The 5,128-nt window shown below is 49.6% G+C and overlaps 1 pseudogene; it reads left to right on the top strand.

Moving 5' to 3' along the window:
• Positions 1 to 4,750, top strand: part of LOC101994064 — a 5,450-nt pseudogene extending 700 nt beyond the window's left edge.
• The last annotated feature ends 378 nt before the right edge of the window (positions 4,751 to 5,128 follow it).

The following is a 5,128-nucleotide window of genomic DNA, read 5'->3' as shown; positions in this document are numbered from 1 at the left end:
GATGGATGGGGATAGAGGATGGAAGGGAGGGAGGGAAGGAGGGAGGAGAGAAGGGAGAGAGGGAGGGGGAAGGAGGAGTGGAGAGAGAAAGGAAGCAGGGAGGGACGGAGGGATGGATGGATGGATGGATGGATGGATGGATGGATGGATGGGGATAGAGGATGGAAGGGAGGGAGGGAGGGAAGAATGGAAGGAGGAAGGCAGCAGGGATGGACAAATGGGGGATAGAAGGGGCAGGGAAGGAAGATTGCCTTTGCCGTGTGCCCCTACATGCAGACAGCCATCTCCATCCCACTCCAATCCTTCCCCTCAACTTCTTACACTGAACAGACTCAAATAAATTACTGCTGGGACCCATCTGAACATAATGCCCATGCCTTGTTCTCCCCTTGCTGAGTGATGGGTAGCAGAAAGCTGCCCGCAGGTAGGAGGGCTAAGATGGTCCTTAGTTCTTCTCCCCACGCTAGGCACTCTCTCTCCTGGGAACAGAAGATCCTACCTGCTTGACAACTCTTCCAAGTCCACCCAGCAAGAGTCCCTGGCTGCCCCCATGGGACTGGAGGATAGTGCCCCCGGTGTTCAGGTAAAGTTAAGGACTCCAATCAAGCCCCAACTCATGTCACTAATGCAGCATCGTCTAAAAAGATCACAACCATTTAAAAGGACTTACTACATGCTAAGCACGAGACTAAGTCCTTAGTTCAGATCTTCTCAGGAACCCAGAAAGGGGACTATTTGCAGGTAAGAACATTGCAGCTCAGACAAGTAACTTAAAAAAAAAAAAAAAGTGCTGGGCGGTGGTGGCGCACGCCTTTAATCCCAGCATTCAGGAGGCAGAGGCAGGCGGATCTCTGTGAGTTCAAGACCAGCCTAGTCTACAGAGCTAGTTCCAGGACAGGCTCCAAAGCCACAGAGAAACCCTGTCTCGAAAAACCAAAATAAAAAAAAAAAAGTATTTATTATATATACAGTATTCAGCCTGCATGTATGCCCTCAGGCCAGAAGAGGGCACCAGATCTCATTACAGGTGGTTGTGAGTCACCATGTGGTTGCTGGGAATTGAATTCAGGACCTCTGGAAGAACAGCCAGTGCTCTTAACCAGCATCTCTCCAGCACCCAGACAAGTAACTTTCTAGTTGACACTGACAGATGTTTACTCTAGGAAACTAAGATCACCCCACCCCACCCACACACATACTCTCTTTCCCCTACTTAACCCCAGCAATGACCCCTCTGACCAAGTAAACTTCCCAGCAGAGAAATCAGCAGCCTGGGGTTGCCCTCCAGAGGCTAAAAGGGGAGGAAATCGCGCCAACAGATGTTAAATACCGCCTTCCGCTGCTCGAGGAGGTTCCACTGCAGAGAAAGAGCTCGAGTGGACACAGCCAGCACCACAGAGAATGGCTCAAGCCCTGGAAGATGGAGGACGTGCCACACCACAGGGGCGAGCCCTCCCATGCAAGTGAGAATTAATGGGGGGGGGAGTTAAGAAGGAGTGGAGGATGACGTTGAACATAAAGCAAAATTTGAACCCCCATTCTCAAACACCTTGTTGAGTCCTATCCCGGCCCCCAGACTGATCTCAGTGAAATACAGTACAAGGCAAAGGCTTGGTTCAGCAGTAGCCCTTCAGGCATTGTCTAGCTCTGGAAGGTGTCACACCACTTACCACCACACAGCCTTCCCTCCTCCCTCTTCCCTCCTCCCTACTCTGGGTGGGCCTGATGACAGTCCTGCAGGCCAGGCTTTCAAAGCAAAGGGATGGACAGAGGCTGGGAGGTAGCTTAGTCCCCAGCGTGCCTGTCTTGCAGGCACAAAGCCCTGGGTTTGAGATCCATTATTGCATGGTGCTGGCACGGTGATACATACCCCATCACTTGCGAGGTAGAAGCAAGAAGATGAGAAGTTCAAGGCCATCCTCAGCTCCCTATGTAATCCTTCCAGGTCACATTCAGGGCAGAAGAACAGCAGCAAGAGGATATCAGAGCCACAAGGGGTATGTCAGCCAGGACCAGAATAACATCCAAGTTCCAATGTGGAGTCAAGTCCTCTCACTTGGTCTAGACAAGAGCAGTCAGGGGAATGTGTGAGTATCTAGAACTAAGAGCAATCCTCCAGCGGGGCAGTATGGGTGGGAGAAAGGCAGGGAGGGGCCTGTTTCCCAAGGGTCCGGTAATATTAGAAGTGCACTATCTGTCACCTCAGAAAAACAGTTGTCAAGCTACAGAGCAAAGGGCTCAGTCTTCAGGAATTTTGGACTTCCCTCTAGCTCAGCTTTAACTTAGACCTTTGACTTCACCTGAGATTTGAACAAGGGCAAACTGGTATGGGAGTGAGGGTCCTAAATTCAGGGTCAGCCCCATCCCCTGTGTATTCATGGGAGACATAAAGTCCCCACTGCAAACTAGGAAGACGCAGGCTTCCCAGTCTCACTGGAGTACAGAGCATCTTTGTCCTGGCCTCTGTCCCCAGACGGTCTTTTAAGGCATCTCTACCCAGTTAGGAAACCCAGCTTGAGCCCAGAGACACCACTGTGTGCTTTACAGATGATGTGTTCCTCATAGCGACCCGTGCATCAGCCTAGTTACACAAAGAGCTATATACCCCACCAGCAAACACACGTCCAAGCTCTCTCAACCCCGAACCCCCATTCTCTAAGCTGCCTGCAGTCCCTAGCTGCCTGCTAGGCAGTGTTTAGTACGCTCCCGGTGTCCCATCCTGTGGTGGCAGGTGTCTCATTTTCTCTGCTAAGACACAGCATGATAACAGAGATGTGGAGAAGAAACTTCTTTCCAGAGAAGCAATAAAGAAGTTTTCATTTGCAAGGACCCGAAAATATATTGTTTCATTTAGGCAAACCCACAAACGAAAGGCCAGGAGGCAAGCCCAGGCTACAGGGCCCTTCTGTTCAGGTCATCTGAGTTGGCTCAAAGGGAGAGGTGACCACCACTAGAATCTTTTGTTCCCTATGCAGCCAATCCGCACAACGTGTGTCAAGGGAAATGGCACCCGGCTGGCCCACGACCCACGCACATCAGGAGCTGAGCCAGACAAAGCCAGGGATAGCGAGTATGGGGACAAAGAGCACTGCCAAGTTTGATGAAGCCACAACATCCAGGGTAAAATGCCCAAGCTCCCCTGTCAAGAGGTAACCAGGCCTGGGGTGGCAGAGAGCTTCCTCAACATCCATGAAACCCCAACTCTGATTTCCAGCAGATATAAACAGGGCATAGTTTGGCACTCAGCACTTGGAAGGTGCGAGCAGGAGGGTGGGAAGTTCAAGGTCATCCTTGGCTAGTGTTAAAGCTGTTCTGTCTTTCTTTCCCAGGTGTCCTGTCTGCCACCTCTCAAGCTCCTGTCGAGAAGAGTCAAGAGCAAGTGGCCCACACACACACCTGGAATCTTCCAAGGCAAATTCCAAGCTGAACTGACCGGCAACCACTTCTTCCAGGACTGGAGGACTCAGCCCCAAGGGCGCTATGGAAACAACGAAAAACCCCTGGTAGGAAGTTGGGGCTGTGGTGGCGCACGCCTTTAATCCCAGCACTTGGGAGGCAGAGGCAGGCGGATCTCTGTGAGTTTGAGGTCAGCCTGGTCTACAAGAGCTAGTTCCAGGACAGGCTCTAAAACTATAGCGAAACCCTGTCTCAAAAAAAAAAAAAAAGAAAAGAAAAAAAAAGAAAGAAAAGAAAAGAGAAAAGAAAAGAAAAGAAAAAGAAAGGAAAAGAAAGAAAGGAAAAGAAAAACCCCTGGTAGGAACTATACAGCAGTTTATCTAAAAAAAAAAAAAAAAACAAAGACCAAAAAACCCTTTTTTGTATTATTATATTTTCTGTGTATGGGTGTTTTGCCTGCTTGCACATCTGTACACCACAAACGTGCCTGGTGCCTGTGGAGGCCAGAAGAGGGCATCAGATCCAAGAGACATTTGTGAGCTGGCAGCTCCTAACCACTGAGTCGCCTCTCCAGCCCCACCACCAGGCTTGGTAGTGGGTGACTTCACCCTCTCAGCTAGTATCTCCCTTGCCTTCAGAGAGATTGTGAACAAGAGTATTTCCCAGTCCTGCTTACTAAGTACTAATGATCCCGTTTTTATATGTTATTATGATTATGATTATTACATACATGTGTGTATGTCTGGATGTGAGTATGTACATTTGAATGCAGGTGACCTCAGAAGCGAGAAATGTCTGAGCCCCAGGAGTTGAAGTTACCGATGGTTATGTAAGCGATTCAGCTTGGGTGCTAGGAACCAAACTCAAGTCCTCCACAAAAGCAGTACCTGCTCTTAACCACTAAGCCATCTCTCCAGCCCCTACAGATTCCATTTTCACCTAAGGCAGAACAAAAGCATGCTCCTTGTGATTCCTTAACTGACTTAGTCCTCTTTCAGCTGACTGCTCTGTCCCCTCCCATGTGCTGGGTTCGCAGGTGCCATTTGAGGATCAAGTCCACACCAGGCTCACCTACATGCCCTTGTTTACTGGAAGAGTGAAGTTGTATAAGCCCAAGAGCAATGGCATCAAACACAAGAACAACACTTTCTCAACTGAGTAGGAAAAATCAATCAGGTACAAGGGCGAGACCAGTCCTTCCCAGGCACAGTACCTAAGTCTGTACTGGCAACCAAGGACCAAGTCAGGTAGGACTCAGCCCTATCTTGGACCCATAATCTCCCTGCCTGCTTTCCAGGTCAGCGCCAGAATTTTGGCCTCAAAAAAAGAACATCTGGAGAAAGAGACTGCCTGAATAACTTCTGAGGAAACACCATAGAAGCTGTGCCTGTAAATCCCAGCACTCAGCTGAGACAAGATTGCTGTAAGTTCCAGGCCAGCTTGGGCTGTAGTGTGAGACCCTGTCATACATGTGTCCCAGGCGTGATGGCACATAACAGCACTTGGGAGGTGGAGGCAGAAAGATCCCTGTACTACTTAAGGAGTTTGAGGATAGCCTGGGCTACATGAAACCCTGAATTTAAAAAGAAAAACAAGCAAGCAAACAAAACCCCCCAAAGATCTCTGAACCACCTTCCTCATCCTAGACTCAGCTCTTAGACCAGTTGCCACCATTCTTACCACCATCCATGTGATGTCTCGTGATGGCAGCAGGGCACGGGTGAGTCATGTC

This window comes from Microtus ochrogaster, chromosome 5, assembly GCF_000317375.1.
Source record: "Microtus ochrogaster isolate Prairie Vole_2 chromosome 5, MicOch1.0, whole genome shotgun sequence".
Lineage (NCBI taxonomy): Eukaryota > Metazoa > Chordata > Mammalia > Rodentia > Cricetidae > Microtus > Microtus ochrogaster.
Note: the sequence above shows the minus strand (reverse complement) of the source record. Positions and strands in the feature narration are given on the sequence as shown.